The following is a 26,045-nucleotide window of genomic DNA, read 5'->3' on the forward strand; positions in this document are numbered from 1 at the left end:
TGTTTTATCATAGGTGGCACATAAAAAGTATGTGGGGGGGGTATTGGTACAAACTTTTGCATTTGGTTATGGACATACAAGCGAATGCTGTGTACATAAATGCCTATTATAATAATTTGCACTAAGGACATAATTTATTAATATCTGTCGATAAGCAGAGAATAGGACTTAAGGCTAAAACTTACACCAGGCAGAGAGTAGCAGAGAACAGGAGCTGATCAGATAAAATGATGAATCGTACATTTGCTGCCGACTTAATAAGGCCATTAAATTCTTTTGAATCATTTTGGGCAGGGGGCCGGTAAAAACTAACAGGCAAAAAGCAAAATCCGATACAAGTGATATAATCAGAGATTCCATTATCCCCAAGCGCAGAAATCCTTAATGCCCTACATCCAAAAATATGCTAATATTCAATAAAGGAGTAATGGGAGAATTATCAGGAAGCGGTACATGAAGCTGTGATGTTAATTATTGAGGAACGCAATGTACAAAATTACAATAACAAGCTGCCAAACTACAAAAAGACGTAATGTTATGTAAAATAGAGAAGTAGGAAAAGATGATATAAACCATGTAAATGTGTACATGGAACCAGTCTTACACATAACATTTGACTATTTTTTACAGAGGCAGCAGAACTGGGTGTCATTTGGGCCCAGATCACAACATTTTTTTTTCCTCCTTCAACATATAGGTCAGGACATGAACATATACAGTGGCATCTGTCACTCATAGACAAACTGCTAGTTCACTGAGGGATCAGATTACAGTTGCCTATAGAAGTCTATGGATATGGAAGAAGGAAGGAGGGACCAGCAGAATGAGAATCAGGGAGGTACAAACAGAAATGTGTGACAGCTTTCTGGTAAGTGTTTAATGTCACCACAGAGCTAGTTTCACAAGTACACTGCTTAGTACTGCTGTATAATGTCCTCTGTAATGCTAATGCTAGCGCCTCTGCATGGTTCCCTTTCTCCTCCATGCAGGAAGGCCGACACACTCATTGTCGCGACTGTGTGACCACTTCTTTGTCTCCGACACATTTTCCCGCGCGTTGACTTCTGGTGGTGCTCCTACTGCTAGCGCGCACTCCACTACTCTTAAAGGAGCAGCACACACACATTGTAAATGCCCCCAGCCAATAGCTGGGAGGTAGCTAAGTATAAAAAGCACACTTCCCATTAGGAAGGTGCATGAGCAACCACTATAGTTCCTGAGTAGTGTATGTGTGCAATGTTATGTTGCCAGGTGCCTCTTCCTGAAAGTTGAGAGTTAGTCCTGAATCCCTGGTCCTTGTGTGACCAGGGCCTGAACCCAAAACCACACCTGGGACCCTGAAGTCACACCAGCAGTACCTGAACCCTGAGAAGATGCACCAGCGGTACCCGGACCCTTAGAAGACACACTGGCGGTACCTGAACCCTGAAGCCGCATGGGTGGTACCTAAATGCTGAAACTGCTCTGACAGTACTAGGACCTGCTCCTGAGTTAATCCTGGTTAGTGTTCTTGTGTCCATACTGGAAGAGCCTGTTCCAGTATCTGAGTTCAGCCCTGTCTGTAGCTCCATGTCAGTATCCGTACTGCTTGAGGAACCAAAACCTGTTCAGTCTGAACAGAGTCCTTATCCTGTCGTGCTAGGTTACTCCGAATCCAGTCCGTGTCAGCATATCTGACTCTTGGGGTCAGCAGCTGCAGTACCGGGGACTGCCTAGGAGTGGTACCTGGTGGCTACCTGCAGCTCAAGCTTAACTGCCCCATCAGGGGCTCCAGTGAACACCAGGTAGCTGCTTAGCTATGCCCTTCCTAGGCTAGCCCAGCCTCGTAGCATAGAGAGTCCACGAACCACGTGCGTCACCTGGGTACATGACGTCCTCCATGTTGCTGTTGCAGCTTCTGGACATGTGCTATATAGAGCGGAGAGCAGGAGTCCCTCATGTCCTTGTGTGTTGTGTGTAAGAGATATCATAGCAGATTTTCTACACCTACTGGCTACTACTTTTCTCAGACACAACTGACAATTAGAGGTAAAGACTGCAGGGAAAACTGGTGAAAAAATGTTATGTGACTTCCAATATGCAAAAAAAAATGTCAGGGATGACAATGAACATGAGAGAAAGCTGGTCTGAAGGTAAAAAAAATAAACTGTATGGAAGAAAAGTATTTCCAATGTATCCCATTCTATATCCAAAGATATTAATATGGAGTCAGCCCATCTACAGATATAACAGCTCCCGCTCTTCTGGGAAGGTTTTCTACAAGATTTTGGAGGCGTCTGAGGGAATTTAGACTTTAATCCAGAAGAGCATTTGTGAGGTCAGACGCTGATGATGGCAGTGGCTCACAATCTCTGTTCTAGATGTTGGATGGGGTTGGGGTCCGGGATCTGGGCATCCGGTCATGTTCTTGCCACCTATCTCCTCCAACCATGCCTTTACAGAACTTGTGCACTGAGCACAGTCATGGGGAACAGAAAAGGGCCTTCTCCAAACTGTTCCCACAGAGCCGGAATCTACCAGGTGCATGTTGAAGCATTAAGATTTTCATTCACTGGATCTAAGTGATCGAGGCCAACCCCTGGATTACAAGCCCATCAATATCCCTCCTCCACCAAAATGTACAGCGGGCACAATGCAGTCAGGGGGTAACGTTCTCCTGAAATCACCAAACCCAGACTCGTCCATCAGATGCAGATAGAGAAGTGTGATCCGTCACTGCACAGAACACGTCTCCTCCAGAGCCCAGTGGTGACAGCCTTACACAACTTCATCCGACGCTCATCATTGTGCTTGGTGATATAAGGCAGCATGCAGCTGATTGGCCATAAAAACTCATTCCATTAGGCTCCCAGCACATCGTTTTGTTGCTGATGTTAATACCAGAAGAGGTTTGGAACTCTGCAGGTATGGAATTCAAAGAGCATTGGTGACCCTGCTTCTGACACTGGTGCAGGTCCTTATAATGGGATCAGTGTCAGACCGTTGTAACACACTTCTGGATATCTTGTGTCTGAAATAGAAAAAAAAAACATTTACTCTGCATGTCTTAACTATTCATGTATTTCTAGTCTAAGGTAGGTAAAGGAGTATTCTTACTTCCTCCTTACACATTTTAGCACGGCTTGCCAGGGAAGACGAGGTTAACCAGGTAGGCATTTTACATCTATTGAATTGAGATGGAAATGTAAAATACAGAATAACAAGTCAATTCAAGAAATGAACATAAAAGCAAATGACAAACAGAAATCTGAGTATCTGGGACACAATGTAACAATGCAGACTTTATAAAGTTTGCAAAGAAACAATTAAAGTTTGCAAAGAAACAATTAGCTCCAGGAGATAAACAAGAGAGAATCACGTGTCAGACGTTTCGCCAATAATAAACTGCGCTGATTTTATATTATTTGGGTACAGGCATGTCATTGTGAGGCTTTCCTAGTGGGATTTTCACTAAACTCCAATGATGATTCTGTCCCGGGAACACATTAAGATTCATATTCCATAAATCAACCTGCAACAGCCTGGAAGGTTGAAATGATGAGGCATTAAGCAAGCAGCATTCATCTACCAGCTATTATTAAGCCATAAATTAAAGATTATTTTATTTGTGATGTTGGGGAATGTAGCGTGAAAATGTTATTCTTGTACCAAGGAGGATTTGCATTTATGATAAGAAATTTTTAATTCATACGTTGAGTTAATGTGACATAGACTAATGGAATGTCGTCGATGTAACGAAACGAAGTGTATGTTCATCAGAACTCTACCGATTGCATCTAGAAATTAATAATGTTACCTAAGGACCGTCTCGTGCTAGTACGGCTCTGATGGCTCATAAAACATAAGGGACGGTAAACAAATTTGAAGTTGTAATGAAAAAGCTTTATACAAATTAGGAACTTTTAGAACTACACTTACTAATGTCTTGCATGCCTCAGGCTATATTCTTACTTTACTTGCAGTATAAGCAGTGGTGTAAAGTCTGATGGGCCTTGATGAAAAATTTAGACCTGGGCCCCCACCTGCATGTTGGTCAGATGTATGCCCCATTGTAGAGTTCTAGACCCTATAAAGACATGCCGTTTGCCCCCTTTGTAAGAATGTCTCCCGACCTAGCCCCTTCCTGTAATAATCTAACCTATTATGGATCTCTTCCAGGAATAATGTCCCTCATCCTGGGCCACTTCCAGTAATAATGTCCCCCATCCTACGTCCCTTCCTGGTATAATGTCCCCCCATCCTAGGTCCCTTCCTGGTATAATATTCCCCCATCTTTGGCCCCTTCCGTTAGTCTCCAGCACATTTTAAAAAGAAACAAATGATTATTCTCACTTTGCCCTACTCCTATGACGTGCATCCTCCTCCTCTATAACTGAAGCAGAGGCCGGCAGCTGACTTCGGAGTTCCGGAACAAGCAGTTCATGACGTCAATGCCATACTCTGCCCATCACAGGAAAATACAACATCGTACTCACAAGGATTTCCAGAATGTCATATTAAACTCCACATATTAGACTAAATCAAAAAAGAGAGAGAGCCCCACAGATAAGAGAGCTCAAGTGACCAGAGTTTTTTAAACAAAAAATGATTACTTTATTTAGATATTTATTACATAATTAAACATCATAGTGCTACACAGGGAGGACACTGCTAACTCCAATGTTCTTTTAGTCACAGTCGGACATGATTAGGGTACATGCAAAGAGTCGAGGGTACATAATTAGGGTACATTTAATATATATACTGTTTTTTGTAAATAATTGCCTCAAACTACTGCTGCTCAGTCCTATTTAAATTAAAGTGACAAGTGCATGGTGCAAGACGTTTTTTTTTGTCAATTCCTTGTTGGATCCATAGAATATCCGTCCATCTATAAGGAATATTTGTATATTTATATGGCTAATATAAAGCCTAACTAACCAATAGAATGGCCCTAAAAAGGTAAGTCCCCTCTTGATATCTGTCCCTATGCAGCCCATACACATAGATTCTTTTAATAAATAATTGTCCGTACTTACTTATAGGAGTATAGGAGTAATGCCCGTGTCCTCGCGCCCCTACGCGCGTTTCGCCATCGCTTCGTCGGGGGGGCGTGTTTTAGGGTGAGCAGACATTACCTTATATAAGGAAATGTTGTCCGGTCTCATATCCGGCCCGGTATGTGGGATTACTTCCGGGTTGTGATGGCAGCGCAAGCCCTTGTCGGCGCATGCGTCCCACACGTCACATCCTGTGGGACACTTCCGCCCGCCGACAGTGGAACACAAGCGTGCCACCGATGCAGACGCTGGCGTGCCCTGCGTCAGCGGGCGAAAGGTCCGGAGTGACAGTGGCACGCATGCGCACTAGGGAGCGAAGGAGAGGAATTATAGAAATGGATGGTGAGTATAATGAAAAAAGTTCTACAATATTCAGATACAGAATAATTATGATAGCGGGTCCAACTAAAGGGAATCAAGTAGGGTTACTACTATTTCTGTTTTCCTTCATCAATTGTCCCTAATACCAAGTAATGTCAAACAGGTACACAATAGGGAAGGAAGGGACATACATTCCACCCCTTATGGGGTGGCTATACATATTATAGAGGATTTTAACTATAATCCAGCGGCAGCATGCATCCACATGCCGGGTGGACATATGTATGCATGATGCCGTCAAGGACTCGAAACAGCCCAGATTTAATATACATATCTCCCAGGCACATAGTACGTAGGAGGCAACCTACATGACTAAAAATCTTGCATAAAAATCTAATGGATATCCCAAGCCCAAAATTTAGCACCCATCCCACCCAAATCAAGCTGCCACATAATAGTTTCTCTTTTCCTTCACATTATAGACAGGAGTCAGTGCCAGTCGTTGATCCACCCGTTGCTAGAAAACTGTATGGCATCAAATCATGCAATTGGGGGGATCCGTCCTAAGTAGGTCGAATAGGAGTTTCCAAAGTGTCATGCGTGCCACAAATCCACCCGCATACCGGACCATATCAAGATTTGGACCTCACAGTAGAAAGACAATTAAAATCAAATTAAACATTAAAATTGCACCCAAAGCAAAAAGAAGAAAAGGGGAACCATAAAAGAAAATAGGGAGGGACCTCCCCTGGGGTCACAAAAAGGAGCTGAACCCAAAATTCTCGCTTAGCCCAAACGGAGTTACAGTTTTGAGCCTGTAAATCCAGCGGATCTCCACCTGTGACAAGATTTTAAATAAGTCCCCTCCTCTAGGGCCTAGTAGTACCTGGTCAATTGCTATAATCCTTAAGAGCCTTGCATCACTATTGTGAAAAACGTTGAAGTGTCTCGGTAGGGTTTTCAGTTCGCTCACATCTTCTGTGCACTTCGATTTTTCAATGTCCCTTATGTGCTCACGTATAGTGTTGAGCCACCCCCGTAGTGTTCGAGTTCGGTTCGGTTCGTCGTACACCCGTGTGTTCGTCGAACTGTTCGTCGAACACCTTCGAACACCGTTAAAACCAATGGCAGGCAAACAAAAACACATAGAAACACATAGAAAACACCTTCAAATGTGTCCAAAAGCTGACAAACTGCTCAGAAGACACAACTAACACATGGAAAAGTGACAAGTACATATAGTCATGCGAAAAGAAAAGAGGTGGAGGAGTAAAAGGAGGGGGAGACACAGATATAGGCATGTCATGCCCTTCTAAAATCCAAAAAGTGAGAAGCCGACACGTTCAGTCCGCTTCTGCCCGTGCCACCTCCGTGTCGCCGGGTTTGTGCCAGAGCCGCGGTGAACCCTGACGGCCAGCCCCCCTCTCCCAATACTGGTGCCTGTCCGCTGGTGGGTCGAGCGAGCCCCCCTGTGGTGGAGGCAGCTCTAAGCTTTTTAATTTAAATTGTCTCTCTAATTTGAATGAATACACTTTAAATCCATTTACAAGGATCTATTGGAGGGCAAGTCTCATGAGAGCAGCCGCGTAATTCCAGCTCCAGTAGCGTCCACTAAAGCTGCTGCAGTTAAAAAGCTTTTATAAGGATCGAGCTCGGCTGTCCACCGCAAGGCATCCTACTGCCAGTCCCAGCCCCTATGCCTTGGGGTGCCTCCTGATGCTCTTCACTGAGTATCCCGTGGTCCCGAAGCATTTCCTTTGAAAAAATTAAGTGTCCAAACTACAGGTGGTGTAGCTTGCTTAACAGCCGGGATAATCCGCTGACTAGCAGACACTGCTACTAGGCACAAAGTATTTCCTGGGCTAGATGCAGTTAAAAATTTGTAATTAGATACTCTCGTTGGATGCTGAAAAAGCATTCCATAGAGTCTCCTGGCACGCCATATATGATTCTCTTAAAAAGCTTGGGGTAGGGGTCTAGGGGACCCTTTTATAGCCAAAATCACGGCCCTGTATCACAATACGTCACCTAGGCTGAAGATAAATGGAACTGTAGCACCCTGAGGGCTCGGTTGCTACAGAGGTATTGCACCTCACCCAGAGGTGTGATATCTCACTCTCAGGTAAGGATGGAGTGTGGATCAGGACCCGACACCTGCATGCATTACACCACATTGCCGTGGGGCAGGGCGACCAATATGCCTCTGAGATGGGCACGACAGTCCCTGTCCCTGGCTGGAGTGGGGGGAGGGAACACTGAGGAAGGGGAACCCTGTAGTGCAGGAGCAGGGAGGAAGCAGTTCCTGGGTGCATTGAGAAGGGAGTATAAAAGGTGGGCACCATCTTAGTTCAGTGCAGAGAAGTCTGAGCAGAAGTGGCAGGGAGCAGGGGCTCTGCATGAGCTCTGCTCCGGAGGCGGGTCTAGTAACAGAGGCCCAGGCCTGGAAGAGGGAGAAGGAAGGAAGAGGAGCGGAGAAGGCTCCAGGAACGAGGAATGAAGGGATCCCAGGGGTGCGGACGGGCGAGTCGCCACCGCACGCCCGAATCCACCTGCGTGGAGGAGTCAGGCCAAAGGGGGAGAACGGTCCCCGAAACTAGTGGAGGCAGGAAACGACCCTCAGCTAGAAACCGGAGGCTGTGACATTTTATGTGGCGCAGCCCCTCGCTACACCCGCTAGGAAGGCACCACATAGGGTCAGGGAAACTGGCGCCAAGTTTACCAAGAGGAGGCCCGAGGCAGCCGGACAGAAGGGTTGGTAAGAAAGGCCAGACAAAGGACACACAAAGGGGGTCCTGTGAAGCGCTCCAAAGTTATCTGGGAGTTGTCTGAGCCCCTCACCTGGTGAGCACAGTACGACGTGGGCAGCCGTTACCTGCAGACGTGGTCTGGATAATAAGAACTGTGAGTAAAGGCCCCGGACTGCATCACTGACTCCGTGTCGTTACTGCTGCTGCCCTGCACCATCACCCCCATCCTCCGCATACACTGCCCTGAGGCTATACTCCTCCCGTGGGGAGTTATGCTACGCTCTGCTGCACCCACAACACCAGACTCAGCGGTCTGCCCTGCAGCGGCGGTTCACTCTGACCGCAATCCACAGGTGGCGTAGTCGGACATTTAAACATCAAAACCACATAAATAGTTCCGCCACTGGTTTGACCACCCTGAGCCACGGAACCGGGTCGCCGCCACGAAGACTACAACCACCAGCATCCACCAAAAAGGGTCCGGCTCCGGGTGTCCCAAGGCCCAGGGGGTGCATCAGAACATTTTCATCACCTTTCACAATCACCAATGGGACAAGGCAGGGATGTCCTCTGTCCCCTCTCTTATACATCCTAGTGACGGAGCACCTGCTCTCATCAATTCGCCATAACCGCAATATTAGGTGGATTGAGGTGGGAGGCACCAAGTACAAGTGCTCTCTATTTGCTGATGATGTCCTAGTATATATCACTCAATCACATATATCCATCCATGCTGTTATGGCTGAAATAGATCACTTTGTTACATGGTCAAATTTTAAAATCAATGCAGCGAAGTCTGAGGCCCTCGATGTCTCCCTCCCCAAATCCATATAGGAGTCCATCCAGTCCAACTTTCCCTTTGCCTGGCCCTCACAGGGTATTAAATACTTAGGAATTCCTATTCATAGAGACCTCTCCCATCTATGTTATCTTAATTTTGGGCCCTTTATTGAACAACTCCATACAGACCACGGTTGGCAAGTTAGAACTGTAAGATTCACTACGTGAACCACTGGTGTTTTGTGGAAAAGCACATGTACACTGTGTTCCAAATTATTATGCAAAAAGTGTTTAGGAGTGATAAGGGAAGAATTTGTTTGTCAGTTAAACTCATTGATGGTGATGTGTGTCAGGGATCTTTATATCACTGTAAGCAATTGCAGACACCTGTGCTAATTAGTTTGGCAGGTGTGTCCAATGAAAGGCAAGACTACTTAAGAAGGCTGTCTCACATTATTAAGCAGCCTACATTTTCTGCCAAAATGGGAAAGAAAAAGGATGTATCAGCTGCTGAGAAGCAACAAATTGTGGAGTGTTTAGGTCAAGGCATGACTACAATCAACATTGTGCGATGATCAGGATGAAGTGTCTTGGCAATCAAGAAGTATGTAGCTGATTCACAGTACACACGTGTGCGTGCTGATAAGGGCAAATTGAGGACTCTTTCCTACAGGCAATTACGTCAGGTTGAAAGAGCAGCGGCAAAAAAGCCTTGTCATAGCAGCAGACAAGTTTTTGAAGCTGCTGGTGCCTCCAACGTCCCCCGAACAACAAGATGCAGGGTCCTTCAGAGGTCTGCAGCTGTGCATACGCCATCCTGTCGACCTCCTCTATCCACTTCACACAAGCAGAAACGGCTCCAGTGGGCCAAACATTACATGAAGTCTGATTTCAAAACTGTTTTGTTCACGGATGAGTGCCGTGCAGCGCTCGATGGTCCAGATGGATGGAGTGGAGGATGGCTGGTTGATGGACACCCCACGCAAACACGGCTACAGCGCCAACAAGGAGGAGGTGGAGTAATGTTTTGGGCTGGAATCATGGGGAGAGAGATTGTCGGCCCCTTTAGGATCCCTGAAGGCGCTAAAGATGAACTCCATAATGTATGTGGATTTTCTCAAACAGCACTTCCTGCCATGGTTCAAGAAGAAGAACCGTGTATTTCACAGCAAGATCATTTTTTTGCATGATAATGCACCATCTCATGCTGCACATAAAACATCTGCATCTCTGGCTGATATGGGCATAAAAGGGGACAAACTTATGGTGTGACCCCCATGCTCCCCTGACCTCTACCCCATTCAGAACCTCTGGAGCATCATCAAAAGGAGTGTCTATTATGGCGGGAGGCAGTTCACATCTAAGCAAGAGCTCTGGGAGGGTATTCTGTCCTCATGCAAAACAATTGAAGCAGAAACCATCCAAAACCTGACAAATTCAATGGACGAGAGAGTTCAGAAGCTCCTTTCGAACAAGGGGTCCTATGTGAAAATGTAACATCACCTAGAATAAAGTTTTGAGTTGAAAACTGTTTGATTTCAGTTTCTAATAACCTGCTAATGCTTATAATTTCAAAAATGACCATTTTTTTGGTCTTTATTAAAATGAAAAGGTTGATCGAAAAGTTTGGGGGATCTAAGAGTGTGGCAACCCAGTAGTCATGATTACTTCGAATTCTGACAATATGAGGGTCATGTTGCAGGTAGTGCAGCAAGAAGGCACTTATGTGTCTTGCGCATCTCGGAGCCCCAAAATTATTTTCCGGGCTAGATGCAGCTAAAAATTATTATTAATTTTAAATCTGGTGGAGCTTAGTATAGATGGCCTAATAGGATCAGTGCTGCACACTGCTACAAAGCCCAAATTATTTTCCAGTCAAGATACAGATAAACATGATTAGTAATTTTAAATCTGGTGGAGCTTATTATAGATGGCCTAATAGAATCAGTGCTGCACACTGCTACAAAGCCCAAATTATTTTCCAGCCAAGATACAGATAAACATGATTAGTAATTTGAAAGCTTAAAACGGTTGGTAGGGTGATTTTAACCAATCATCAAGCTTTTACTCTCCCCAGGATGACACAGGGGTAGAAAAGTCGTTTCGGATCCATGATTTGTTCATCTTTATGAACGTGAGTCTGTCTACATTATCAGTGGAGAGCCGCGTGCGCTTATCTGTCAGCACACCACCAGCAGCGCTGAACACACGTTCAGACAGAACGCTGGCTGCGGGGCATGACAAGATCTCCAAGGCGTAAATGGCTAGCTCCGGCCATTTATCCAGATTGGAAGCCCAAAAAGAGCAAGGGTCCAGTGACACAGTCATGGCTTCAATGTTTACTTGGAGATACTCCTGTACCATCGTCTCTAGGCGTTGACTATGTGTCAGACTTCTTGTCTCTTGTGGCCTTGCAAAGGATGGGCTAAAAAAGTGGTGAAATGATTCCGCAAAATTGATGTTACCAGCAGATACTGTGGTGCTGTTACGGTTTGAGTGCTGAACACTTGACGGTCCCACGGTTGGCAAGTTGGAACTGTGAGATTCACTACGTGCACCACTGGTGTTTTGTGGAAAAGCACATGTAAGATTCTGCAACAGTCTCTGCTGATACTCCTGCATGCATGCATCCCTTTCTATGGCAGGAATAATTTCTGCAAATTTACTTTTGTACCGGGGATCTAACAGTGTGGCAACCCAGTAGTCAGGATTATTTCTAATTCTCACAATTCGAGGGTCATGTTGCAGGTAGTGCAGCAAGAAGGCACTCGTGTGTTGCGCATCCAGGAGCACCAAGTCCCTGTTGTGTTGGTGGCGAGGTAACAATCATGCTTCCTTCCTCTGTCCTCTCCCCCCAACCTCGCACAAGAGAAATGTGATCAAGGTCTCCCTCATCTGATGAGTCTTCCATCAGTTCGTCCTCCACTTCTTCCTGGGCTCCTGCACCTTCCTCACTAGTTTGGCTGCTACCATGCGCCCTGGTAAAACCATCTCCCCCACCCTCACATGCCTGCCGCCTTGGTGCTGCCGACCGTCTGGACCTTGCAGATGTTAGCCCTTCCGCATACAACTCCTCCTCCTCTACTTCCTCCACCTCCTCTTGTGCCACCACCTGACTCCGAATTCTGTTTAACATGTGCTCCAGCATGTAAATCACCGGAATAGTCATGCTGATAATGGCATCGTCAGCACTAAACATCTTCGTCGCCATTTCAAAACTGTGCAGAAGGGTGCATAGGTCCCTGATCTGAGACCACTCCTCCAGCGTGATTTGCCCCACCTCTGGATCTCGTTGGCCCAGGCTATACGTCAGAACGTATTGCACCAGGACTTGTCGGTGCTGCCACAGTCGCTGCAACATGTGCAGAGTTGAATTCCACCGGGTAGGCACATCGCATTTTAGCCGGTGAAGTGGCAGGCCCAACGACTTCTGTAGAGATGTAAGTCGCTGAACTGCGGGATGCGAACGGCGGAAGTGAGCACACAGCGACCGTGCCCTCTGCAGAAGGCCATCTAGTCTGGGATAGTGGGCTAAAAATTGCTGGACAACCAGGTTCAACACGTGAGCCATACAAGGCACGTGTGTGACATTGCCCCGGCGAAGGGCCGCACCCAGGTTTGCAGCATTGTCGCACACGGCTTTCCCTGGTTTCAGGTCCAGTGGAGACAACCATTCATGAAATTGGTTCTCCAGAGCTGACCACAACTCCTCAGCTGTGTGACTCACATTTCCCAGACATTTCAAAGTAAAAACCGCCTGATGACGTTGAGCCCTACTGCCAGCATAGTAAGGAGGTGTGCAGGATCGCTTCTGCGCAGTTAGAAAGCTTGTGGCATGACCAGACAGGCTTTGGGTGCAGGTGGAAGACCGAGAGGAGGTTGAGGAGGCAGAAGCAGTGGAGGAACTTTGACATAAAGAGGATTGACGCACAACTCGTGGGGACGGCAAGACTTGGACAGCAGCCCCTTGTCCTGCTGTCACCATAGTTACCCAGTGCCCAGTCAGCGACATGTAACGCCCCTGTCCATGCCTACTCGTCCAAGTGTCTGTGGTGAAATGCACCCTGTCACACACAGAGTTTCTCAAAGAAGCGGTGATGTTGTGTGCGACATGCTGGTGGAGCGCAGGCACACCTTTCTTTGAGAAGTAGTGCCGACTGGGCATCTGGTACTGGGGCACTGCGACGGACATAAGGTCTCGAAAATCCTCTGTGTCCACCAGGCGGAAAGGCAGCATTTCTGTAGCCAAGAGCTTGCAGATGGTGAAATTCAACCTCTTAGCTTTCTCATGGCTAGGAGGAAATGGTCTTTTACTTGTCCACATCTGAGGGACCGAGGGCTGGCTATTGTGCTTAGACGGGGTTGATAAGGGTGTCCCCGGCAAACTGCCGGTCTGTGAGGAAGATGCAGGCGGACATGTTAGGTTGCCTTGATCCAAAGGTGGTGCTATCGATGTCGGACAGCGCTCAACACCAGCTGGTGTTACCACCTCCAAAGAAAATGATGACCTGCCAATCACGCTGGCTGTTGCGGGTAAAGAGGTGGCAGGTCTGCGCCCCAAAACAGGTGTGACTGCTGTCCCCCCAGTCACAGAGGATGAAGAGGCCGCGGATGCACAAGATATGGCAGACGGTGGTTGGCCCGGCCGGCTAGGCCGCATTGTAGCACACTGAGCTTCCCACTGCAACTTATGCTTCATGTCCATGTGCCGGTTCATGCATGAAGTACTCAAACTATGTATTTTTTGGCCTCTACTTAGCTTTTGCTGACAAATGTTACAGATAACACGAGTTGGGTCATCTTTATCGATCTGAAAAAATGCCCAGGCTATGCAAGGCTTAGCACCCATGCGACCTGAAGAGCCACCACGACTTGTGGTGAGAGGCAGAGTTGTGTTTGAGGATGCAGTTGTTGACGTGCTTCCAGTACTACGTCTCTGTCCAGGAAGGCGCAACCTGACCTCGTCGTCACTAGCATCTTCCTCCACCTCCTCTGATGACCTCATCTCTTGGCTGACTGTGGGTTGACAGTAAGTGGGATCTCCAACCTCATCATCATCACCCTGTGCGTTATCACACCCGTCGTCCTCAGAGCCAACCTGTTCCTGCCCTGACAAAAAACTAAAGTTGTCGCTCCAATCAGGTATTTGAGTCTCATCATCGTCTTCCTCATTGTCTCCACCAACAGGAGTTACAGTTTGGGAATGAGGGTCTACATTATGGTCAGAACCTTCTGCGTCTGGTCCTGGATCCGACTCATAAAGATTCTGGGCATCAGTGCAGATCATTTCTTCGTCTGGATTCACAGAAGCGCTGGAGTCGACCTCTGATTCCCAGGCTATAGTATGAGTAAACAGCTCTGCAGACTCAACCATCAGTTCTACCTCATACTCAGACGGGCAGCTGGAGATTTGGGAGCTGTGAGGAAGCAAGTGCGATTGGGGTGACACCTTTGAGGACTGGAGTATTTGTGATGTTGAAGTTGATGTGGAGGAGAGCCCACTTAAAGGAGCACTTGATATCCGTTGAAGCACCTGCTGTTTTTGTGCCTCGTCTGGAATTTGTAGCAATTGGCGTGGCCGTAAGAAAGGGATCTTATCACATTGTCCGCTAAAAGAAGTAGACATTTTAGTTTGGCTGGAAGATGGTCTTTCTTCTGCAGATGTTACTGTTGCTTTAACACCTACCCCACGGACACAACCTTTTTTCCCCTTCCCAACACGCCTATTCCCCTTTCCACCAGCAGCAGGCCTTTTTCCACTCATTTTGGTGGTTAACTAATTCACAACTCTGGAGTTGTTTGCACAAAAAAACAATGGATGGGAACCGAGCAGAGCTGAGTGGCCAAACTGTGGTATTAGGCCAAAACTATTGGCTGGGTTAGATGCAGAAAAAAATTATAATCAATTTGCAACCTGATGGAGGTCAGTATAGATGGACTAATAGAGAAATTCCCACACACAGCTAGAAGCCCAAATATTTTTTCAGAGGTAGATGCAGAAAAAAATTGTATTCAGTTTGCAACCTGATGGAGGTCAGTATAGATGGACTAATAGAACAAGTCCCACACACTGCTAGAAGGCCAAATATTTTTTCAGAGCTAGATGCAGATATAAATTATTTTTAATTTGCAACCTGATGGAGGTCAGTATAGATGGACTAATAGAGAAAGTCCCACACACTGCTAGAAGGCCAAATATTTTTTCAGAGCTAGATGCAGAAAAAAATTATATTCAATTTGCAACCTGATGGAGGTCAGTATAGATGGACTAATAGAACAAGTCCCACACACAGCTAGAAGGCCAAATATTTTTTCAGAGCTAGATGCAGACAAAATATTATTTTGCATTTGCAACCTGATGGAGGTCAGTATAGATAGACTAATAGAGAAAGTCCCACACACTGCTAGAAGGCCAAATATTTTTTCAGAGCTAGATGCAGATATAAATTATTTTTAATTTGCAACCTGATGGAGGTCAGTATAGATGGACTAATAGAGAAAGTCCCACACACTGCTAGAAGGCCAACTGTTTTTTCAGAGCTAGATGCAGAAAAAAATTATATTCAGTTTGCAACCTGATGGAGGTCAGTATAGATGGACTAATAGAACAAGTCCCACACACAGCTAGAAGGCCAAATATTTTTTCAGAGCTAGATGCAGAAAAAAAATTATATTCAGTTTGCAACCTGATGGAGGTCAGCATAGATGGACTAATAGAAAAAGTCCCACACACAGCTAGAAGCCCAATATTTTTTCAGAGGTAGATGCAGAAAAAAAATATATTCAGTTTGCAACCTGATGGAGGTCAGTATAGATGGACTAATAGAGAAAGTCCCACACACTGCTAGAAGGCCAAATATTTTTTCAGAGCTAGATGCAGACAAAAAATTATTTTTAATTTGCAACCTGATGGAGGTCAGTATAGATGGACTAATAGAGAAAGTCCCACACACTGCTAGAAGGCCAAATATTTTTTCAGAGCTAGATGTAGATATAAATTATTTTTAATTTGCAACCTGATGGAGGTCAGTATAGATGGACTAATAGAGAAAGTCCCACACACTGCTAGAAGGGCAAATATTTTTTCAGAGCTAGATGCAGAAAAAAATTATATTCAGCTTGCAACCTGATGGAGGTCAGTATAGATGGACTAATAGAACAAGTCCCACACACAGCTAGAAGGCCAAATATTTTTTCAGAGGTAGATGCAGATAAAAATTATTTTTAATTTGCAGCCTGATGGAGGTCAGTATAGATGGACTAATAGAGAAAGTCCCACACACTGCTAGAAGGCCAAATAATTTTTCAGAGCTAGATGCAGACAAAAAATTATTTTGAATTTGCAACCTGATGGAGGTCAGTATAGATGGACTAATAGAGAAAGTCCCACACACTGCTAGAAGGCCAAATATTTTTTCAGAGCTAGATGCAGACAAAAAATTATTTTTAATTTGCAACCTGATGGAGGTCAGTATAGGTGGACTAATAGAACAAGTCCCACACACAGCTAGAAGCCCAAATATTTTTTCAGAGGTAGATGCAGAAAAAAATTATATTCAGTTTGCAACCTGATGGAGGTCTGTATAGATGGATTAATAGAACAAGTCCCACACACAGCTAGAAGCCCAATATTTTTTCAGAGGTAGATGCAGAAAAAAAATATATTCAGTTTGCAACCTGATGGAGGTCAGTACAGATGGACTAATAGAGAAAGTCCCACACACTGCTAGAAGGCCAAATATTTTTTGAGAGCTAGATGCAGACAAAAAATTATTTTTAATTTGCAACCTGATGGAGGTCAGTATAGATGGACTAATAGAGAAAGTCCCACACACTGCTAGAAGGCCAAATATTTTTTCAGAGCTAGATGCAGATATAAATTATTTTTAATTTGCAACCTGATGGAGGTCAGTATAGATGGACTAATAGAGAAAGTCCCACACACTGCTAGAAGGCCAAATATTTTTTCAGAGCTAGATGCAGATATAAATTATTTTTAATTTGCAACCTGATGGAGGTCAGTATAGATGGACTAATAGAGAAAGTCCCACACACTGCTAGAAGGCCAAATATTTTTTCAGAGCTAGATGCAGAAAAAAAATATATTCAGTTTGCAACCTGATGGAGGTCAGTATAGGTGGACTAATAGAACAAGTCCCACACACAGCTAGAAGGCCAAATTTTTTTTCAGAGGTAGATGCAGATAAAAATTATTTTTAATTTGCAGCCTGATGGAGGTCAGTATAGATGGACTAATAGAGAAAGTCCCACACACTGCTAGAAGGCCAAATATTTTTTCAGAGCTAGATGCAGACAAAAAATTATTTTGAATTTGCAACCTGATGGAGGTCAGTATAGATGGACTAATAGAGAAAGTCCCACACACTGCTAGAAGGCCAAATATTTTTTCTGAGCTAGATGCAGAAAAAAATTATATTCAGTTTGCAACCTGATGGAGGTCAGTATAGATGGACTAATAGAACAAGTCCCACACACAGCTAGAAGCCCAAATATTTTTTCAGAGGTAGATGCAGATAAAAATTATTTTTAATTTGCAACCTGATGGAGGTCAGTATAGATGGACTAATAGAGAAAGTCCCACACACTGCTAGAAGGCCAAATATTTTTTCAGAGCTAGATGCCGAAAAAAATTATATTCAGTTTGCAACCTGATGGAGGTCAGTATAGATGGACTAATACAACAAGTCCCACACACAGCTAGAAGGCCAAATATTTTTTCAGAGCTAGATGCAGAAAAAAATTATATTCAGTTTGCAACCTGATGGAGGTCTGTATAGATGGACTAATAGAACAAGTCCCACACACAGCTAGAAGGCCAAATATTTTTTCAGAGGTAGATGCAGATAAAAATTATTTTTAATTTGCAGCCTGATGGAGGTCAGTATAGATGGACTAATAGAGAAAGTCCCACACACTGCTAGAAGGCCAAATATTTTTTCAGAGCTAGATGCAGACAAAAAATTATTTTGAATTTGCAACCTGATGGAGGTCAGTATAGATGGACTAATAGAGAAAGTCCCACACACTGCTAGAAGGCCAAATATTTTTTCAGAGCTAGATGAAGACAAAAAATTATTTTTAATTTGCAACCTGATGGAGGTCAGTATAGATGGACTAATAGAGAAAGTCCCACACACTGCTAGAAGGCTAAATATTTTTTCAGAGCTAGATGCAGATAAAAATTATTTTTAATTTGCAACCTGATGGAGGTCAGTATAGATGGACTAATAGAGAAAGTCCCACACACTGCTAGAAGGCCAAATATTTTTTCAGAGCTAGATGCAGAAAAAAATTATATTCAGTTTGCAACCTGATGGAGGTCAGTATAGATGGACTAATAGACCAAGTCCCACACACTGCTAGAAGCCCAAATATTTTTTCAGAGCTAGATGCAGAAAAAAATTATATTCAATTTGCAACCTGATGGAGGTCAGTATAGATGGACTAATAGAATGATGCTATGCCCAAAAGATTTTACTTCACTAGGTGCAGTAAAAAAATTGGTATTCTATACACAGGTGGTATATCTTGCAACACAGATAGGCTACTCCACTGACTAACACACTCTGCAATAGGCCAAAAAGGATTAGCTTTGCTAGATTCAGCCAAATGCTGTGAAAAAAACTTGCACAGCACTGGCACAGACCTGCCTGGCAAAAACTGATAGGAACTGATGTAACCTAGTCCTGAAAAGGACTGCAATTACAATTAGTCTTTACTCCCACAATCTATCTATTTAAGAGCACAGACCTGCCTGATAAAAGTCATAGGAAATGCTGTAACCTAGTCCTTAAAAGGACTGCAATCACAACTATTCCCTACTCCCAAGCTATCTGTATATTTGTGCGAAAATTGGCTTGAAATTAACAAGGTATAGCGCACACAGCAACAGCGGTGCCGTCTAACACGCAGCTGCAGCAGTGAGAAAATGGTGGCGACGGGGAAAATGGCTTGGTCTTATAGGGCAAGGACATGTGACATACACTGCCAATGACACATGCCCTTGCTTGTGTGAAAAAAAGCACTTCGCTCCGTGTGTGCGCTGCTGATAGGCTGACAGATTGCACCTCCCCACTGTAAATGCGGGAAAGAGAAAAAAAAATGGAGATCTTCATTATTCCTGCAGAGATCCATCCCCTGCCCCTCCCCCCACCCCGCTGTACACTCAAACTGCGTATTAACATTAATTTTCATCATTACTGAGAAAAAATCCAGTTATGATTTTGGTGCACGAACAGTTATCGAACATAACCTCGAACAGCCGAATTTTTCTCAAATCGTTCGTGTTCGCCGAACGGCTCGAACACAGCCCAAAACAGCTCGAATTTGAGATTGGCGAACAGTTCGAGTCGAACAACGCTCATCTCTACTCACGTACTCTAATTCTGAGTTCTCGAGTAGTCATGCCGACATATAGTTTTTGGCAAGGGCATTCTGCCAGATAGATCACTCCTCTGGAGGAGCATGTCAAAAAGCTATTAACTGTAAATTCTCTGGTTTTCTCCGAATTAAAAAAAGGTTTTATTTTTGACCAGGTTAGAGCATGCCTTGCAATGTCCGCAAGGGCAAAAACCTTTAATATGGTTTCTGAAAGAGTCTTTCCTCATTTTTTCTTTTGAGTAATGACTCCAAACAAGCAAGTCTTTTACGTTTTTAGATCTTTTAACCGTGATGCTGGGTTTATCCCCAATTACTCGTCCCAAAATCGGGTCCATTTGAAGAACTCTCCAGTGCCCATCACAGGAAAGCTGACTTGTGCCTCTAATTGGTCAGCAACGGGTATTGCGGTGCAGGGAGTCGGAGGATCTCTGCTCCGCAATACATTTCAGATGCATATGCGTCTGAGGGCGCACATCCAGGTGAAATTGGCGGTGGCGTCATCGGGTCCCCTCCTGCATGGGTCTGGTCACAGTCACACCCTCTGCAACCAAGATCATAATGCCCCTGAGTATGAGTTGCAAGTAAACATCAGGAGAATTTTGCAATATATGTCACTGTATAAAGTCAAATGAACTTATGCAAACTCTGTGAATGCAGCTTTAAAGGGGTTGTCCATTTTATTTTAACAGATGTGTTTGGAATATGACCTTGTGGCACTTACTAATATATAAATATTGCAGGTTCTCCGTCTACTTTCTCAAGGACTGCACAGCTCTGTTGTTTTCCTGTCTACTGATGAAGGAGCATGAGACCAAACCTGCTCATCGGCCTATACCATGTAAAAAGAAGCTTTCCCATTTGCAGTGTTTTCCAGTTGGAGGAGGCCAATTGACAGATGTACACTGAGGTGACATGGTCGGATCATAGTGCAGCATGAGATTGGCGTTGGAATACCTTTCCAAGCTCGTGTAGAGTCCCGAGAGAATACAGTATAAGCCAGGACAAGCTATGCAACGCAGAAAAATGGCTCCACCATATCTAGCAAGTGAGCCTAGCACTTACTATTAGGCAGTCCTTCTCCATTGCTTAGTGGTGGCCACAGTGGAGCATGAAAAAGAGCTCCAGCCCAAGCAGCATATAGCGGTGCCATTTGTCCTATTTGGAAAGTAGTCTACTTGCATGACAGTACTACCATTAGAGTGATGAAGGATGCCACAGCATAGAAGATTATAACGGCATGTGAACAGTGCATACGCATGTGAGGAATTATCTTCCAGGAGAGTAAAGGAGTTTTCCACACCTGAGAGAGTTTGTACGCTGATGCCTTAGTCTAAGTAGGAGTGTCGTCCTAGAGAAGTCAAGGAGACTGATGCCTCTGAGTGAGAGACTGGGACGCTGAAACAGTGAAGGAGAAGCCGAAAGAGTGTCCAGAGTGCTAGATAAGCTACTGCAAGACACTGCTATCAAAAGAGGTAACCATGACTTGTCACCAGCATTATGAGTCTGTCCAGGAGAAATGTACAGCAAATTGTCAAAGGTGAAAACCATCAAGCTTGTTGACTCATGAAAGACTTTGTAACCATCAAGCTTGTTGACTCATGAAAGACTTTGTAACCATCAAGCTTGTTGACTCATTAAAAACTTTGTAACCATCAAGTTTGTTGCCTCTTTGTGAATAAAAGTTGTTGAACAGACAACTGTCAACACATGCATCCTTCTGTCATCCCTGAGTGGGGAACCAGTCTACTACCAAAGGCCACTGCATCCTATTCTCTTCAAAGAGACATACCATCCTACATTTTTTATAGAGGTGTTCACCCGATTCACAACACAATAGAGAGGCTGTCAAAGAAAGGAAAAATGCAGTCCATGACTTGCTGCACTGAATACTCTGATAGCAGAGCAGGGGAGCCTGCAGGCTGCTACTGAAGTGTCAAGGGGAGATACAGGGAGTGAAGCCTAAATGGGGTCTAAGAATGAGGTGAGCGATGTTGGTGTATCGTACTGTATACTAATCAGACATGCTGGAGATGACAAATGGAGACGTGTTTGGAACCAAAATTTGGAGGAATGCCATGATGAAGAGTAGTTATTGGAGGGAAAGGCATGCTGGGGACCAGAGGAGTCATGTGGGGGAGCAGGAACGAGAGGGAAGCCATGTTGTGACAACGAAGGGTGGAACTATCTTCAACTGTGAAAGGAAGGGTTTTTTATTATTTGCTGATGTGATGTCAACATCTGCTGACATCAAAATCCGAAAAAGATGCACTTGTTCCAATACAGGTTACAGTGTTGGAGAAACTACATTCTGTACTGCCAGAGAAATCTCTGGACTACACTGTTGGAGATCAACAATACTGTATGGTACTGATGGAGAGCTACTGCTGGGTAGGCACATTGGGGCATCGGTCAGTGTGATGCCAGACTATTTTGGAGTTTTGAATTCGTATTCGAGATTTTGATATTTTTCATCATGATTTGTGTTTATTTGAATAGGAGTTCAAAGTCGAGTACTCCCTGAAAGGATAAACATTTGCAAAAAGTGTTTATATTTTTTTTTAGTCCCTTTTAATTGCCTGTCAATTGGCGGGGATCTGGTACATGAGACCCCCTCTGACAGTTGAAAAGACTCCTGATAAGTGGGCAGCTTGGGAAGTAGGAGAAGGGCATAGACTTTCTATTGAATCCATACTCTGCTCTTTATGGCAACTCAGGTAGGAGCTGTGCACTTCTTAATGGTCTTTTGAGCAACTGGTCGGAGTCTCAGGACCCCATCCATCCCCTGATCTGCAGGCTATTCAAGGAACAAATAAATTGGAAGTTTTTTCCAAACATTTATTTACTCTTTAAATATATTTTTTTGGTTGATGACTGAATATCTTTTCTCACCTGAAACATCATGTGTGGAGTATGCTGAGATCATCAGACTTGTTTTATTTAACAGAGAAGAGTTCTAAAATATCAAAGACTTGTTTTTGAGGATGTCTGAGTTTTTCATACTAAGTTCTACTCTTCCCTCCATCTGCTTAAATTCAGGACCAACACCTTCTTATGCGTCACCACGCAAGTGGCGCACACAGTTTGTGGACCCACTGTGCCACGGGGCGGAATTACCTAGGAAGGGCATAGCTAAGCGGCTACCTGGTGTTCACTGGAGCTCCTGAAGGTGGAGTCAGGCTTGAGCTGCAGGTAGCCGCCAGGTAACACTCCTTGGTACTGCAGTTGCTGACCCTATGGCTCAGATACGCAGACACAGATAGGACTCGGGCTCAATTCAGATTACTCCTGGAGAAGGATGGATCACAGACTTGACTGGATTCAGAGACTGCTATAATAGTCTGGATACACGCAGTACACGTTCAGACACACAGGTCTCGGGAACTGATTAATGCGCTGGCCACACACAGGCCAGGGGTTTGGGTTCAGGCACTGGCCACACACAGACCAGGGGAGCAGGTTCAGGCACTGTCCGCACAAGGACTAGGGGACCAGGTTCTAACTTCGGGAGAGAAGTACACAGTACGATATGGCAACATACAGTACGATATGGCAACATACAGTTGCCCACACTACCAACTACGAGGAAACAATAGGGGTTGCTCAGGCACCTCTCTAATGGGAATCTTTCCTTTTATACTCAGATGCCTCCCAGCTATTGGATGGGGACATTTTATCATGTACGTACGCTGCCCCTTTAAGAGAAGGGGAGCGTGTGCACTTCTGGGAAGTGTGTTGTGCACAGACACAGAAAGCAGGGAGCACGCCGTGCGGCAGGGGCAGTGAGTATGCCGGCATCTCTGCATGGAGCGGGTTGGGGAACCATGCAGGGGTGCCGGCATTAGTGTCACAGTATGGAGATGGATTAGCAGGTTGTTCTTTTTTTTTTTAAATATCACATGCAGTGATAAGGCAAATGAACTAGGGAGCTACAAATTGAGGAGGAACAAGAAGAGCAGAGATCATGCATTTCTAGAAAGCCTGGTGGACTCTGTGACAAACACTCCATACCAAAATGATGGCTGGTGCAATGTCGCTTCTTCTTGAACTAAACTAAAAGAAAATTAAAAGCTCTCACAAGAGCCAAGTTTAGATTTCTTTGGTTTATTAGCTTCGAAGTTATGACACAAAATCGCGCCTGCTGTCAAACCTTATCTCCGACAGAGGTTAAAAATGTGGCTCCACTAATATATAAAGAAAATTCCTGGGAAGAAAGGGGGGGGGGGGGAAGGGAGCGCTATCGAAGCGTAATATTAAAAGTCTAACATCAAAGTATGGTATGAGCGATTAAAGTCACCTCATGGAGTTGTACAAACAGGCGCAACTCTGAAAAGTACGTGTCTCCAATATGGATCCCTGATGGTGGTTTGTTGCCAGTGAGGAGGCCGTGGACGATTCCTGAGAATTGTTCCAACGTGAGGGGTATAACAAAGAAAAAGATGACCAGGCTATAAGGCGCTTCCACTCAGATGCATCGAGGATCCAGAGGTATAGATGGATTGAGGTTTTTAATTTAAAAACCTAGCAAAAAGTTGATAGATAATGTGACAAATTTAAAAAATCGAATAAAACAAACACAACGCGTTTCAGCAGTCTAGCCTTCATTAGGTGTATATCTGTTATTATCCAAACAGCAAATTTATACCTTTTCATTAGTATTGGTGGGAGCGGTGTGGGGGCGGATGTGTGTATCTAATAGCACATTGAACTTCCACCATTACCTATCCCCCTAAAGGTGATGTCAATAAATAGAAATGAACCTTTCTAGTTACAAAAAGTGCTCTGAACTGTCTGGAGTCATCAACTAAAAGGCAACTTGAGTACTTGCATATGATGTTCTCAACAACAGAAGCACAAAGCCCCGCAAGTTCAAGTACAGTGTATCGACAAAATGTTAAAATATTAAAATGATCGGAATAAATAAACACTAATAAAGAAAATACATTTTGCTATATCTATACCATGCTTGTTTCATTGTCTCTACTATTAAGTTAGCATATCTTTATTTCATTTTTTTTTTTTTTTCTCGAGATTTTAGCTATTTTGAGTTTTTATATTTTTCTTGTTTTTATTTCTAATATATTTGAATGTATATTTTCCAGGAATATTATATTTATAAAATTCCCCGTTCTCCTCCCTATATGCTCATTTAAAACAATAAAAATAACGATTCTAGAAATTGGAAAAACGAACATCTGAAAACAAAGGACATGCCGTATTTTTCGGACTATAAGACGCACTGGACCATAAGAAGCACCTAGGTTTTAAGGAAGGAAAATTGACATTTTCTTTTTAGCAAAAAATGTGGTCATGATGCACTGTTAAGGGGGAGGGGGTCTGCTGCTCACACTGTTATAGGGGTAATGTCCCCCAATTCTGTTAATATCCCCCATCCTGGTATATATGGCCCCCTCCTTCCTGTTATACGTGGCCCCCATCCCCATCCTGGGATGCATGTCACCCCTCATCCAAGTATGCATGGCCCCCCTCATCTTGGTATACATGGCACCACTCAGCCCTCTTCCTGGTTGTGTATGGCCCCCTCATCCCTCTTCCTGGTATGTATGGCCCCCTCATCCCTCTTCCTGGTATGCTTGGCACCCCCCATGTTGGTATGCACGGCACCTTTATCCCCACCATTATGCTGCACACAAAAAATAAACAATAATACTCACCTCCTCTCTCCTCCAGCGCTGCGTCCTGCTCTGCTGCCGACACTGATCTCACTGTGTAAGCCACGCATGGCATCACTGCCATGCGCACTCACACTGTGAGATGCTGTGCCGGAATAGTCACTGCTCCCCATGCCGGGACTATGGATGTGGGGAGCAGTGACCATTCACACACTTTAATAGCGTGTACACTGTACCCGCAGCGCGGCTTCTACTGCGGCTCTGCAGTCATGTGTGCGCGCTATTAAAGACCATGAATATTCACTACTCCCCACGCCCATGGGAGTGGGTTGTAGTGAATATTCATGGTCTTTAATAGCGGGCACACATGACCGCAGAGCCGCAGTAGGAGCCGCGCTGCGGGTACAGTGTGAGCGCTATTAAGGAAAATGAATATTCACTGCTCCTCATGCCCATGGGTGTGGGGAGCAGTGAATTTTCATTTTCTTTAGCAGCTGGCACAGTGTAGGATGCAGCAGTCGGCTACTGCCTTCTGTGCCCCGCTCCTCCACCGCTGTCACTCCCCCCACATCCCTCACCACCCACAGACACAGTATATACGGTATATATATTCAGACTATAAGACGCACCCCCACTTTCCTCCAAAATTTTGGAGGAAAAAATGTGTCTTATAGTCTGAAAAATACGGTATAATGATAGCTGCACATATGGTTGAAAAAAGCTTGGATACAATCATATTGTTCTTTATAGGTTCACTTATATTCATGCTTGATTTTCTCCAAGTATGAACTGTAAATTCCTTTTTTACATATTTACTTTGTTTTAATTGATAAAATATTATGAATTTTCCATGAGTTCCTCATCACATTGAATATTACTATGACCTTCAGCTACGTTTCTCTGACCATATCGGCTTCCTGCCAGGATCAAACCTACTGGTCCCTTATGGGGAATCTCTCTGGGGATATGTGTAGGAACTCAAAGGTGGATTAGCCGTCAGGACCATGAGGTTGTGAAGTTCGTACTCAATCTCAGGGTTACTGTAGAAAGAGCTCCCAGACCTAGCTGGTTAATGAGAGGATCTGAGCTTAGGCAGCTAGGGTGATCAACAGAAGGGGCCGTCATGT

General features: G+C 44.5%; 1 protein-coding gene across 2 annotated transcripts in view; it reads right to left on the minus strand.

The window, feature by feature from the left end:
• Nucleotides 1-943: 943 nt before the first annotated feature.
• The window catches only part of LOC141249482 (zinc finger BED domain-containing protein 5-like), a 46,634-nt gene continuing 21,532 nt past the window's right edge, over nucleotides 944-26,045 (minus strand). For both annotated transcript variants that reach the window (XM_073669638.1, XM_073669632.1), the window contains exon 4: nucleotides 944-3,010. The gene's annotated coding sequence lies outside the window, so the exon portion shown is untranslated. The remainder of the gene's footprint in view (nucleotides 3,011-26,045) is intronic.

The sequence above is a fragment of the Phyllobates terribilis genome, unplaced genomic scaffold, assembly GCF_046119375.1.
Source record: "Phyllobates terribilis strain yellow unplaced genomic scaffold, ASM4611937v1 Scaffold_2__4_contigs__length_985480577, whole genome shotgun sequence".
NCBI classification, from domain to species: Eukaryota; Metazoa; Chordata; class Amphibia; order Anura; family Dendrobatidae; genus Phyllobates; species Phyllobates terribilis.